Genomic DNA, 15,599 nt, shown 5'->3' with positions numbered 1-15,599 from the left:
ATGCTAACATAGAACAGCACAAACCTCACATGCAGTTACTGTTGGAATATACAGTCTCAATGAGTTTTCATTTTGTTTTTCTAGTTTATTTTTACTTTTATCCCCCTAATCTGCAAAAAATAATTATGAACTGTCCTAGTTTCTCTCCTTTTTGTATATTATTCTTTCTTAATTGGCTTTTTTCTTAGAACATTTAAAAATATTCCATCTGTTTTTATACATTTTTAAATAATGTTTGTTCTTGCTTCTGAAGCAATTTTGTTATATGGTGAATTTTGTCTAGTTTTTCCTGAGTTATGCAATAGAGTTCCTGTTTTTATGTGTTGGAATCTTTTGAGGTTCTGATTTAGTACAAATTTGTCATGCATCTTGGCAAAAGGCAGATAAAAACACCAAAGCTATACATTATCTTTTCACTGAGGGCCCAGTTTTGTAGCCTGTAAGTCCTACCAACATCAGTGAGAGTTTTGTGCCTGCATACACTGTAGGATTGTCTCCTCAGATAGTACTTTTATTTGTGTGAATTTGAAAACGTTAAACATCAAACTTGGCAGCTTCAAACAATGAGGTAAAAAGCAGTTCAAGTATACCTACTTCGAAGTCCCCTTGGATCATTTCTGTGGGGTTTACAGACACATTTTCCTATTTAAAAAAAACCACATCTCTCCTGACTGTGTGAAAGCTCCACATAAACAGCAAGGAAAGGAAACTGACTAAGGCTCCATTCCTGCACAGACCCATGCAAGTGAGTAACTTTACTCATGTAAATGACCCCATTCATTTCAATGGTATTATCCACAGGAATAAAGTTATTCACACGTATAAGAGTTTGAAAGTTCCCTGTGCAATAATAATGGGTCACATAGTTTCCTGGTAATAAAATAACTGTTAGCTGTTATATAGTCTTCTTATGATTTGTAATCTTCAAGGTACTTCATGAAAAATTATCTATACACACACTGATTTTAACATCTTGATTTAAATAGACACACATAAGTTACTAACAAATGAGATGTAACCAAATCACCATATAAATCGTTGTCATCTACATATTTACATACCCTGATGGTAAAATTTGTCTCTCTTTTGCACTGCTTTGGGTAGCTTCATCACCAGGGACCTGTTTTAGTATTAAATGAGCTTGGTACAAATAGCAGGTGTGGAACAAGCTCATGTGAGGAAAAGCTCTTCTTTCCCCTCTTCTTCAGCCAGGTCTTTGATGCTTTAGTTTGGTTTAATCACATGGTATTGCTTGAGGAAGCTCGACTGTTTATGGGGGAGACTCCTTTGTGGTGAAGATTGAAATTCCCATATTAAACATTCTTTCTCACATTTCTCTCTGTGTCTCTGGCTCCTGCCACTTTGACTTCATGTGCAAAAAAATAATGATTTTTTGACCAAAGGTGCATCATCCCCGCTTGGTGCCTCACTCTCTTCACAACTTCATTTCTCTCTTGGAAATCTCTTGTGGAGTGAGATCAGTGCTGCACTGGCAGCTCAGTCTTTTGCTTCTCCCTAGATCTGTTTCAGCCTGAGCTGCAGCCATGTCAGTGTCTCTTCACCATCCCATCAATGTCCAGACCTGGAGAGACTCACCTTCTGGTGGGGAAGGGGAATTCAGGGCTTGAGGCTTATCTCATTTACACTGGTGTAGATCAGGAGTAATTCCACTGAAGTCAATGGATTTACACCAGAGATATCAGAATTAGTCCTCCATCTCCATGGTCTAATCCATCCACGAACCCTCAGCTGAGACACCATACCCGGGGACAATTAGTGCCAATCACAAGTGTGATTTTTCCCGATGACACCTGTCCAGTAGAAAATTAGTCTCTTCACACAGGCCCCTGAGCAGCCACTAGATTGGAAAAGCATTTGGTTGGTACAAGCCCGGAAAGGCTCTCACACATTATCAGCACCTGAGCTGTTGGTCCCTGCACTCAGGAGTGTTCCGTGGGCTTGAACTGGTTGGTTTCCAGATGAATTAATTCTGAGCTGTTGAAAGGCAGTCAGTGTTCCAGCACCCCTCTACAGGGAGCTGCTTGTGTGAATCTCCTGCCTTGGAGCGCAGCTGGGGCAGCAAAATTACCTACGCAGTTGCCAAAAAATTCCATCAAATGGCCAACGTAGGTACATTACTTCTGCTTTGTCGAGCTAAGAGCCAAAGCCCTGTCACTTCTCATGATCATCCCATGCACGACACCCTGTTCCTGTCAGGGGATAGCTATTGTAACAGAGCTGACAGAAACTTCCCCTGGCTTTTTATCTGATAGTGAGAAACTTCCTCATTTTCCAGGGCGATTTATTAATTATCGTTGTTGACTGAGTGCCATCAAGGTGCTAGTCACTGACTTCTGTTCTATCTAGGTTCCTATACTGCGCCCATGACTGTCATATCTGAGACCTTCCAGTGATGCATTAAGCAATGTGACTAACATCTGTCACACATTTGTTTTCTCATCCTCTCCCCAGGGGGAAGAAGCGCTTGCAGTGAAGTCTTTTGTTTTGGATTTTTTTTTTTGCATGAAATATCTACACACGTTAGAGAAGTCAAGTTCAAAGAAAAGCACATTTCACTGGGAGCAGGAGGAGGCAAGGTTTTGGATGGACCTTAGATCCTGGGGGAGTTCATTCTACCCTCTCAGACCAACTCCCAGGAAAGGTTTGTCTCCTGCACAGACGAGCTTTGCCCTTATTGAAGAAAGTTCCATTGTGGCTGAGGAGCAAAGGTCGTCATCCCAGAACTTTAGTCAATCTTTTAGATACCCTGCACCAATGGCCCTTTGAGGACCCAAACAGAGAAAGAGGCAGATGTGATCCCTGCCCCAAAGTATTCATGGTCTAAATTAGGCACAAGCAGTGCAGATTTCCAGGCTGCCAGCAATGGAGATATCCGTTTATTAGAGCACACTGTTTGTAGTGTTCCACTCTGCAGGACAAGGGTGTTTTAAGGAGGAATTGGTGACATTCACTCAGTAAAAGGTTTGGCCATTGGTTTGAGGTCTGGTTGAAGGTTCAGGCCAGTTCCTTTTTGTCCCTGTAGCAGATCATGGTGGACTCTTTACACACAGATGTCACTATCCTGCATGTGGGGCTTGGCACACTCTGCTACGAACCCTAATTAAAGTCACTCTAATTTGCAAAGTTGATGGTCCAATGAGACATTGTTTGGACCTGGATTAGGGTTAGGCTGAAATTCCTGGTTGGGAGTTCAAGATCTAATTAGGATGAGGGCTCAGGTTTAGGTTTGTCATACAGGTCATGGAAATCTCAAATCGCGAGAAGGCTCACAAGAAAATGTTCACGACTCTCGCATGGAATGGTCCTCACGTGATTTTCACCATGTTGGGCTATATCAGAACCAAAACCAACTTTTTCTCAACAAAAGAGGTTTTCAGTTACATGAACATTTTCATATCAGAGAGTCTGAAAAAATGTTTCTGCTTTTCAATGAAAAGTCAAAAATTACTACTGAAAATTATATATTTTTATTTTCATCAAATTTTTCCATGGGGAAATTTGTTTTCCTTACAATCTCTAATTGGTTTTTTTTTTAATAGCCCTAAGTATATGCCCATTTTACATATGGGTAACTGAAGCACAGAGAGAGTCATTTACTTGCCTGAGGTCACAGAGGGAGTTTATAACAGAACCTGGATTTGAACACACCTCTGAAGTCCCAAGCCAGTGTTGCTCTAACCCTTTAACCATAACTCCCTACTCCCCCTTAACATAAAATAATCAAATCCAGCCTTCATCCAAACCCCAACAAATCTGTCTTGTTTTATTTAGAATGTTTTATTACATATTTCAACTAACCAAACAAAGCTTTATGGAACTCTTACTGCTAATCAAGTTACAAAAGAATCCTCCAGCTTTAACTATATTATTTGCCTTACATATATCTTCTCATATCAGGTAACTCTTTGCCAGCTATATCAATAAAGAGGGGAAAAACAAAGTCTTAAACACACCAGCAGCTATTGATTCATCAGTGAAATTCACATTCTGCTTACGCCAGCATTCCCCTTTTTACTACACGTACATTTTAACCAACGATAACTGTACGGCATCTTTTTACTGGTTTCCATATGATTTTTTCTTTAGGCAGGGAATATCTGTTACCATTAGTTTCCCAGCAGTTCCCTCTTTCTGTGCCATGGATACAAAGGAACAACAGACATAGGGATACATCTGTGTTCAATTATGCAGTGAGGTACATTTTTGCGATATCTGTATTATCTTTGTGAATATGTTTATAGGAAGGGGACTGGGTAGCTAGTCTACCTCTTTTCTAGGCAGTGAAAGTTTTCCCATTGTTGTTACTTTCCAGATTCCACACGGCAACTCATGCTTTGTCTTGTCAGTATATTATGTGTGCATGTAACCATAGCAGGGCTGACCCAGCCTGCCTTGCTCCCCGCTGGTGCAGCAGTTTTCCCTTCTTCCACAGCTAATCCAAATCCACACTCTAGGTATTTTCTCAATTACTCCCCCATTTTGAGTGTTTGGTTAAAACTACAAGAACTCCCACACACCATTGCTAGCTGGCTCACAACCCTCGGTGCAGGGCTTGGCTACACTTGCAAGTTACAGCACATTCAAGCAGCCCCAGGTGGCCTAGCTCACTCCCCGTCCACCCTGGCAAGGCACGTAGAGTGCTCTGACTCCAGGTACTCCACCTCAGGAAGAAGATGAATGCTTGGTGCACATTGGCTGAAATGCCCGGGCGTCGGTGTGAACGAGGTGTTGCGTTACTGCGCTCTGATCAGCCTCCGGAAGCGTCCCATAATCCCCTTAAGTCAAGTGGCCACTCTTGTCATTGTTTTGGAATCGCTGCAGGAACGCAGACATGCCCTTTGAAAGCTCCATTTCTGACAGCCGGCTGCTTATCTGCTCCAAGACAAAGCGACCATTACTATGGAATGCTGTGTGAGAAAGAGAGGCGCGGGGCGGGGGGTGTCTGCGGCTGTCTGAACTTACAGGACTGCATGCTGACATGCTCTCACCCCCCCAAAAAACTCACTCTCTCTCCCCCCCCATACACACAACACACTCCCTATCACACTTCACCCCAACGCCCCCATTTGAAAAGCACGTTGCAGCCACTTGCATGCTGGGATAGCTACCACAATACACTGCTCTCTGTGGCCATTGCAAGAGCTGCTAATGTGTCCACGCCAGTGCTCTTGCAGCTGTCAGTGTGGGCAGAAGTTTTCCCTACTGCACTCTCCGAAGGCGGGTTTAACTCAAAGCGCTCTACGGGCATGGCCCTTTAAGAGGGTTGGGGGCTCAGCGTCATCTGTGCCAGGTTTAGCCTGTCTGGGTGAATGAGTCCAGGGATCACATAATGGGAGCATGTGACTCAGACCCTGCTGGGGAACATAAGTGTGGTCCAAATTACAGGAGAGACTCAAGGGAGTAGGAGGGCTATGCAAGCTGTAGTATTCAAACAGACTCTCTGTGGTTCTGAGCCAAAATGCCTGGGGAGTCCGAGCTCTCTAGGGAGACTGGAAAAGACTAAGGGCATAGCTGCAGTTACAAGTGTCACTGAAAAAATTCATAGTATTTGACCAGCTATAGAGGTGGGAGAAATTTTCTATGAATATCATCATAAAAATATTGATTTTAAAAAAAGGCCAGGAAAAGTTTTGGGGGTTTTCAACCAGCTCTATTTTTAACCATCTTTACCACTAGCCTCCACAGGGGAATGTGTCTGTATTGGACCAGATGCTTAGCTGGTGTAAATAGGTGTAATTTCATTCTTCAATTGTTCTACACCCCACCAATGAAATACCTTGGTAAAGTGTGTGGGAAGGGCTGTTTAAGTGTCTGGAGGAATTAGGAGTGCATATGTGTGCACACATGCAACAAACAGAGAATGCAAAGGAAGGAGAGGGATTTAAGATGCAATATAGGACAAATAAAATAGAGATTAAAACGAGGATTTTACTAGGGAATAATTGTTTTCTCTGTACTCTCATTGCAAAGTGCTTGTAAAAGCTCCCCTCATAAGCTAATCTGCCATTAAATTTTTTAAAATGTGTTTTTAATGTATCAGCAATTCAGGTCTGTTTGTATGTTTTCTAGGAACACTTCCATGAGGGATCTCTGTACTGGAGTGACCTCTGCTGGCTTCCCCAAATGAAAACACACAAGAGCCGGAGAAGCCATGGAAGGAACTTGCAGTAATGGATCCTAGCATCCAAATGGAATTTCTCTCTCTCTCCGCTGCAATCAGTTTCTTCTCATCACAGAGACACCTTTGTCTTATGATAAGAAGTGGAATGGAGGATGGTAAGTTTCACACCATTCCATGTGGGTTCTGGGCCATTTTCTTTTGTGGGAGGTATATAATTTGGGTTAAGGGTGAGGAACTGACATTATAATAATTAATTAAATCTCTCGGTGTTTCCGATGTTGGCCCCTCTCCATCCATACACCTACATGTCTCTTGACATGCTCTTCCTGCATTCTCATGGCACAGCATTTTCATATCTTCAGTGTACCTCTAAAGGCCCATATATCTCATCAGTGCTCAGGAAGCACACCCAGGCCATCCTCAATGTCCCCAAGTGTCAGGGCTGCCCAGAGGATTCAAGGGGCCCAGGGCAAAGCAATTTCAGGGGCCCCTTCCATAAAAAAAAGTTGCGATACTATAGAATCCTGTATTCTTGTGGGGGCCTGGGGCAAATTGCTCCTCTTGCCCCCCACCCCCACCCCCGGCAGCCCTGCCAAGTGAACCTTTTCACATGTACATCTACATACTTATGACATGAACTCCCAACATGCTCTGGAGGATCCATAATGTCATCATTGGAGCTAGTTGAAAAACATGGTGTGTTTCATGACAAATTTTGGGGGGGGGAGGGAATCTTTTTCAACATTTTTTCCAAAATTTTCAAAAAATTTGAATTTTGGGGGGGTGCTTTTTCCCTTCCCTTTTCTCCCTTTATTGCCCCTTCTCTTTCTCTATTTGTTAAACATTTTCCATTTTGCCCCTGGAAAAAAAAAAGGAGGAAGAAATGAAAAATGGGATCTACACAAAAAATCTGAAAAAAATAACTTGCATGTTTGAAAACTCAAAATTTGGGCAGGGGATTTGTTTTGTGGGTATTTTTTAAATAAGAAAAATCAGACTATTTCTCCCCAAAAGATATTTTTAAAAATAAAATTGAAAAGTGTAATTTTTCATGAAATAAAAAGCTTCAAACTATTTTTTTGCCAGCTCTAGTACTAAAAGCACTTTCTGACCAATAGATGTGGATGACATTTTACAGAATAAAAGTAAGAAGACATTTGTGCCCTGTATCCTTCAGTGCCACTCCTGCTATCATCACCTTGGTTTGAAACAACATCACACCATCTCTGTGCTGCAAACCTAAAGAAACTTCCAATGCTCTTAACCAGGAAAACCCACTGTCAGCTCACATAGAGCTTTTGCTAGATGATGTAAAGATTCAAACTGGCACAAATCTAGCACTCACCGCTGGCAGATAACTGGAGACAGAGTGTGAACAGTAAGAGGTCACTTCATTGCTCCCAAATACTTAGAACACAGTCAGACAGTACATCAATCATTGTAAGTGTCAGGTCACTGTGCAGCAGGCAGGGGTCCCGTACAGGGTCACTGCTAAGCTAATGTCCCATTCCTATATTCAGACAAGCTCTTTCTTTACTTGTCGATTACTCTCCAGATCGCTCTGCTATTCAGGTTTCCCATCTGGTGAAAGACAGGGAAATTCCTGTGCTGAGAAGAGGAAAGATCAGTGCAGGCCTGATTCAGTGGGGAAAATACCTCAAGGTTTTCCCAAGTTTGCAATAAAAATGATGAGCTGGATCTTCGGTTGGCGTAAGTTGAAATCGCTCCACTGGAACAACAACAGTTCTCACCTATTAGAACCTTAGAACCTATTCCAAAAGATTTCTTGTTCATGCCACAAAAAGAAACTAGAACCTCATTTTGCTTCCAAAAGCTATTTTGGTCGCAAGGATGACATAAATTGATAAACAGGTGGTCAAAGTCCTTGGTCCAAGTGAGAAACAGCACGTGGTGTGATCGGGGAGGAAAATAAAATATATTTATATTGATTGCGAGTTGCAAATGGCACTTGAGTGATCTGCCTCTGAATTCCCCGGATCATTATGCCCCTGGGCTTCCAATGCATCTTGTTTCCTGTTTATTCACTTCTGTGCTTGCAACAAATATTTTATGCATGTTTATACAATGTTTTTTTAATGACCAGGGCTGCCACTGGATCCCCAATGTAAATGAAATATGGCAGGGCAGTCATGTACCAGGGTGAAACCCATTTAATACATATGTAAATCCATCTCCTTGGACAGAAAGTCATATAAATATAGTTAACAGCACATTAAAATCTGTTTACCACACAAAGCAGGTTTGTTTTCCAGCTCGCTGTTTAGAAAACAGGCCCTGCGGCTAAATGTAACCTCAGACTGGGTGACTTTTTGCTTGAAAGCATCTTTCTTATTGTGTACAAGAGGGCTGCCTTTCCCAGGATGGGCAGATGGATAGGTATGGTTATCCATTCCTCCTTCCCAGCCCATACAGTCCACATGCATATCTATCTATCTTCCAGTCACCATGGTATCCAGGTGTTATAGGTACTTAATTTTGTTCACTTCCCTCTAGCCAAGAGGGGTTTCAGGGAACATTTACTGGTTGTGGTTCTGGCCCTCCTGAGGAAAAACCTGAAGGAGGAGGCCATAAGGAAGATCTTCTCCTGGCTGAGTTTCCAACACTGAATGTCTTGGAAGGGCCGGGTTTCCGCCTTCTTCCCACACAAGACAAAGGCAGCAGAGCCCACTCCCAAAACTCGGTGTGTGGAGAACCTATGCCTCTATACCTGCTCTGGGGCCTGGTAGGTTCCCCAGCCTGAGGTGAGGCTATGTGGTAAAGATGGTGCAGCCTGGAGATGTATTATCCTTTCCCGTCTTTGGGGCCAGCGGGGGGTGATGTGCTGCCAACCCTACCCTTTCTCTACCCCTTCCTCCAGGTTCCGGACTGAACAAGGGGTGTCCAGGATTTGGGATGTGGCTAGAGAGATAGGGGCTCCCCACTCACACCAGTGTCAATGGGAAATCATAACCCCAGCGGTGTCATCCTTGGTAAAAGGGGAGCAGGGGATGGGAGAAGTAGAGCCTCAGATTTCCCACTCTTGGTTAGCTTTAGACTGGTTAGTTTCCATGTTTTCATTTCCCCTCTGGAAAATCTTTGCATCCTTTATTTGTCCAGACTCTCCAGCTCAACAGCTAGCTTAATAATGATTTTAAAAAGACCTCACGGCACATCTACAGCCTGCCGGCATTTGAATGACACCCTACATGTTAAGGCAGGTGGAGAAATGACAGAGCCTCTGGGTGAAAATCCCTAGATCAATTAATTTCGGCAGAATTTCAAAATAGTAAGAGAGTTGCTTGTATTTTCCTGGCAACCCATTACTAGCCCCTAGCCTGCTCCCCATTCTCCAGAGGGGTCTACCTATCTGGTGGGTGGAGGGGTGCAGCCTTAGGGACTTAAAATGGGCCACAGAGAATCTGGAAAATGAATCTTTCAGAATCTTTTTTTTCCTGTTGTTGCTGTTGATGATATCCTTTTACTGGAATAACTCTCTGACACTGACAGATAAGCTTTTAGGATAGTGAAATCTCAGTGACACCTTAAGTGCCCTAAATGACAATACAAGGACGTGCAAAATTATCCTGCACACACTTGATAAAGCACACTTGTCAAAACTGTATGTGCTGTTTGAGAATCGCAGCTCCCGCTAATGATGGGCCAGCTACCCACCCTCTCCGTGGGGCTATTATTTCCTCAAAAACTATTGTCAGCACTGCCAAGGGACCACCTGCAAAAGGCTCTTCAGAGACTGGCACCTCCTGTCCCCTCCCAGGACATCGTCTCCCTCAATCTCAGGAAGGAGAGTTCCGAGGTGACTTCAACCTGGGCTCCCTCTCTGGCTCTCACCCCTGGGACGATGGTTTGTCCTTCATCGGGTGATTTTCCCCCGAACTGCAGCGCCAGAGATGGAACTGAGAGGCAAGACTGAGGAAATAACACCACATAATCCTCTTCACATTGCTGATTCCCCACAGGTCCCAATTCAAAATTCTCCATTTATCTGGTCATTAGATCTAATTAAATTCCAAAGACGTGGAGCGCTGATGAGCAGTATCCCTTTTCCTCACCAGTTAAATTAGAAGAGATTTAAAAGTGCCATCAATGCTTTGTCCTTGCCATGGTTAGCTGTGAAAGGGGGGAAGGCAGGACAGGTGCTGAAGAAGAAAGCAAGGAGGGAAGGTGACGGGGTAGAGAACAGAGGAAAAAAAGAAAGAAGGGGAAAATGTATGAGCTAAGGGAGTAGCTAAACCCAAGGATGACAAGAGCACAATCCATTGCAAATAACTACTTGCTTTGTACACTTTGTTCTTCATGCTCAGGTTTTGCAATGATTAAACCAGTGCTTAATTTGTAATGAAAGAGGTGTCGGGGCTCAACCAATTTTTTTACACTCATAATTGGTGCAGCAAGCCCAGAGGTGCCGGGGCTCTGAACTGCCAGGCCCAGAGGTGCCGGGGCTCTGAACTGCCAGGCCCAGAGGTGCCGGGGCTCTGAACTGCCAGGCCCAGAGGTGCCGGGGCTCTGAACTGCCAAGCCCAGAGGTGGTAGAGCTCAGCCCTGGCAAGACCTGGCACAAATTAAGCACTGGATTAAACTCCTACAAATACCTGGGAGAGATACATAGATAAGTACAATAGGAAAGGTTTCCCGGCTTAGAGGATGAGTCACGGGCTGTTTATCCCATTCTGCAGCATTTTAGTCCAAGTCTCAGCCCTCAAATTCTGCTTAATGGCCAACGGACAGACGTCCTTCCAAGGCAAGAATGTAGCTCTAGCGTACAAAATGCAGGGTGTAACCACACTCAGTTCCAATGAAATGGTTATCAGTATGTACACATTTGATCCTCAGAGGGATGTTTGTGACTTTTTCCATATGGCTGCAACATGGGGAGTATAGAGCTCTCCCTATCTGTGGCTTTTTCCTTCCACCACTTGGATTGCAGCAGCATGTACTGAGCCTTGCTCTTTGAAGCATCTACTCAAATAGGAGGCTTCCTATTTCTTTGTCTTCTTCATGCCTTTTTTCCATGTTGCTCCATATGCCTGGAATAGCTCACTGCTATATGTGAAACTCCCTCGATCTCCTCCGGGAGTCCATTAACTCACCAGCATCCCTGGAAGCACTCAAGCTCTGTTCTCCATTTTGTGGTCTGTGTCGGTTCCTGTCATGCCTTCTACTGTTTGTCATGGCTCATGCCTTTAGACTGTCAGCCTTTTGAGACAGGGCCTCCTCTCAACGACCAATTAGCACCATGCTGTGGATATATACAGTGCAATATAAATAACTGATAGGGTTGTAGGCCAGTAGGCAGCAAGAGTGGGTAGCACAGGTAAGTTGACCACAAGACCAGAGGTCATAGGTGAGTCAGCCTCGTGGATGAATCAGTGTCAGGGAGCGATCCTTGAACTGATACATTCACTGCGGTGTCTCCTGGAACATCAGATCTTCCTGTCCTCTCTGCCCACTGTTTGTCTTCCTGAGCCCAAATACCCACCAGTAGAAGGCCTCTGCCCCCATATAAACTTGTCACGTACATGGGAGTAGCAATGGGCATGTCCTCTGAATTTAGTCCATTGCACTGGAGAGCCAAAGCTGTACTCTGAAGGACTTCAAAACACCTACTGGAAAAAGCCTACTACAGAGCATCTCCTTTCTTCTCCTTACCCCCAGCTTCTCTTGCAAACTAGCCTCCGCTTGGACCTTGCCACTGCTGCTCATCCTATCTGACCTGTGGCCTGTGTATTACATTTGTCTGAGTTAGAGTCTCAGCCACTCTGGGCTGGGAGTTTGTCTTTCCAGGTGTTTTCTAATGCACCACATACTCTTTCGATGCTTAATCAGAATAAAACATATTTCACATGACACAAGCACCACTAAACCCTCAGTCACTTTCTCTGCACAGCGATGTTCTGTGTGCGCAATCGCTTCCTTGGCCTCCTGCATGCTCTGTCTGCTCCTTTGGCTCGAGACATTCAAGGATGCCACAGTCGTCCATGATGTCACAATTCAACACCATGGAAACAGCTGAGAAAACCTCAAGGACTGGGAAACACCCTGAGTGCCTAGACAGAGAGACCTGAGCTTGCGTATTGCTCAGCTGTGCAGTGTATCCTGGGGGTGATAGTCATGATATCAGCATCATCTCTGTAGTTGTGCATTATGATGCTTGCATCTGCCCCTCGGTTTTCACAAGGTCAATGACAGAGTCACCCTACCTGCAAAGCTGTTAGAACAATGCCTGCATGAAGCGTAGTTCTGCTGCTGTTTTGGCCAGGCATTGTGCACTTACTTTTGGATGGACAGATGGACACACGAACACACACACACTCCCTCGTGCCAGAATCCTGCAAAGGAGAGTGAGGGGAGCTCTCCTTTTCCACAAATGGAGCTATAGAGGAGAAGCAAATGCCCCAAGCATTTAGCTATGGTGGAAAGAACCAGGGATTAACTTAAATGTGGGGGGAAGGGCTTTTCATAAAGTGTGGAGGAGATGGTGCTTCCTTCTAACATAAAGGATCACTCACCCTTGGCAAATCTGCATCTTGAGGCTGGCTGTTGAGTGATGGATGTGAACAAGATGGGTATAAATTGCTGGGAGCTGAAGCAGTGCTTTATCTGCTGCGCTGAAGGAGCCGCACAGGTGTTCCGTGCATGGTACTGAATGACAAGCAAATGTCAAGTGACACCATGAAGGAGGAGGTGGGGAGGGTCAGCGACAAGTGGAAAGAAGCTGTGACCAGAAGGACAGCTGCAGATTAGGCCATGCGGCAGCGTGAGGGAAAGGGTGGAGGCAGTGAGTAAATGCACACTCCTTTGCTGGAGGTAGGGACAAAAGTCTTAGGCATGTCACAAAAGAGAGTGGCACTAGCTCAGCGGAGTCAGCTGTGCCAGCCATGTGGACGCACACTCACTAACCCAGTGATGAGCCCGGGGCATGGCAGAGCCAGTGCTCCAGAGAGCACGTAACTGTGAGACAGGCAACAACAGATCACCCTGGCCTCGGTAAGCAGGGGAGCCAGCTCGAGGGCAACTTAGCTAGCGTCCTAGTCACAAAACCCCGAACTGGCCAAAATGCACTTTTAAAAGGTTTTTTTAAGTTAGGAAAAGTGTATGTAACAGCTTAATAAAATGAAAGAAATTTTGCCACCCAGCCCAATACCTTTCTTTCTTTTTTTATTATGTATCTCGTATTCTCCTGGCTGTTTAGCACACCGGAGCATGTTGCAGCATTTAAGAAATAAGGAGGAAGTTCACCCCCGTGCGGAGGGAGCTAGCACCAGTCCAAAGCACTACTGAAGACCCAAGGGCTTTAGTTATTTCAATTGCATTTCTACTGCAGGAGCACCTTGCGATCTGGGAAGCGTGATGGCATTTGAAGGACATTTTCATGACATTAGGAAAAGCACACACCACTTTGGGACAAAGACCTGGTCAAAAAGAGGTCTCTACACCAAACTAAAGGTCAGATTATTAATGTACTGAGTGTGCTACTGTACTGAGCAACTGACTTGGCCGATGACAGTGGTTAACCAAAAGAGATTGGAGGCTGCCTACTGCAGATGACTGAGGAAGATACTACCTATTTCAGGGAAAGAAAATAACAAATGTGAGAGTCAGGGAGCTGATATCATTTGATATCATCAAGGGAAGAAGGCTCAGGTGACTGGAACAAGTACACCACAGGGAAGATGTCTAAGCAAGCACTGAACTGGGTACCCAATGGAGGAAAGAGAAAGGCAAAGACAGTGAGCGAGGGTATTGAATGTACTGGCATCATATGGGAATAAGTACCACAATTATCACGTGACTGTAACCAGTGGAGGAACTAGACAGCTGGATATGTCAGTGGTACAGGAGGACCAGAGCTAAGCACTTAGATGCCTTAACTAAGTTGGGGATCCCATTGTACAGGGTAAAGGGTCATCCCCTGCCCCAGACCGCTTACAGTCTAAACAGGAAGACAGATCAGGTGGGTGTGAGAAGTGAGTGGGCAGGGTGAAGGAAAGGATGAAGTAATAGAACTGAAGGATGTTTCAGTAGAGACTAGACACTAATAAGTATCACACAGCTATTGCACGGGCCCTCTGCACAGGGGAGAATGGTACCCAAAATAACTTAAAAATCAATTCAAAAAATTCAGGTGGAAAAATCACTTGGGTATGGGGGTTTTGTTTGTTTGTTTGTTTTGCCTCTGAAGAAGGATAAAAGATGTGATTTCATTTGTTCTATTTTATACACCATGGAATTTCTCTTCTTTCCTAAATCATCCCATGTTAAACCAGCAAATGCTATACGGCTCTTGGGTATTTCAGCTGGGCCAAATTTGTCCTCTGCAAGGGCAGAAGTTTGGGATCAGACCTGTCTTTTTCTTGTCTATTTGTACAACACCTCGTACAATGGGGATCCGGTCCATGACTGAAGCTCCTAGATGCTCCCACAATACAAATTGATAAAATAAATGGTAATAATTAGAATTGTTTAGTGGTCTTCTTCTTTATTTGTATTACAACAGCAGCTGGAGGAGCCAAGATATCAAGGCCCTGTGTACACATACACACACTCGCACACATAGTATTCTTGCCCCTTCCTTTGTACCAGAACCTTCAGGCCAGCCCAGTCGGTGACTATTTCTAAGCCTGGATGTAGTACCCAAAGCATTTCTAGCGGGGGAGCTCTAAGATCAGAAGAAATACCCTTGGCCCTGTTTTTCTGAAGCAGATACCAGTGCCTATAGCTGGGCATTCTGAAAACGACTTTTATGAAATCTTTGGCTTGATATGCTATCAATTTTTCCAGATGCCTTTTCAATATCTGTCTAAAGAACTGTATGAAATTACAGTAAGTACTACACCTCGGCAGATGATGATATGGCTGCTAGAGACAAAAATCTCTGGTCGTGATGGAATGAGCAGTTATAGATACTGAACTTACCTGGCTTGACCTCAGATACAGCAGCATTTAAATCTTTTAAAATACTTTGATAGAAGCCTGGGTGAATACAAGTCAGTTCCCCCCAAAAAATTGATGAACAAAGCTTCTTAATTTTAAGCTGGTATTCTCACTAAAATAGAATATCAGTACAATGGAGCAAGTTTGCTTTTAATTTTCCAGCACTCAGAAGGGCTCAAGGAAAGAAATTGATTTCTTTAGTTTGTATCATGCCATCCTAATTTGCATTTTTTTCCAGGAAAGTTACTATGTTGTTAGATTAGTGAGTTAGTGCCTAGGCAGCTTGCTGAAAATGTAATAAGGTCAGAAAAGTCTGAATGAAGTATTTTCCCGTTGGAAAATAAGGTTTTGTCTCAGACTAAATTTCTGTGGGAAAAGAATAATTTTGGTGGAATTTTTTTGTTGTTGAGAAAATCTAAATAAAATGTTTTGTTTTGAGTCAGGTCTTTATTAATCTCTGCCTCGGTCTAAGTAGTCACAGTGCCTCATGGGAGTTGTAGTTCCA

At 44.0% G+C, this 15,599-nt stretch overlaps 1 long non-coding RNA gene across 1 annotated transcript; it reads left to right on the top strand.

Annotated features, from left to right (window-relative positions):
• The first annotated feature begins 2,481 nt into the window (after positions 1–2,481).
• On the top strand, positions 2,482–14,575 carry LOC120375571. Its single transcript, XR_005586641.1, has 3 exons — positions 2,482–2,662; positions 6,091–6,297; positions 13,353–14,575. It is a non-coding gene; the product is annotated as an uncharacterized LOC120375571 (long non-coding RNA).
• Positions 14,576–15,599: the final 1,024 nt, after the last annotated feature.

This window comes from Mauremys reevesii, linkage group 12, assembly GCF_016161935.1.
Source record: "Mauremys reevesii isolate NIE-2019 linkage group 12, ASM1616193v1, whole genome shotgun sequence".
NCBI lineage: Eukaryota > Metazoa > Chordata > Testudines > Geoemydidae > Mauremys > Mauremys reevesii.
Note: the sequence above shows the minus strand (reverse complement) of the source record. Positions and strands in the feature narration are given on the sequence as shown.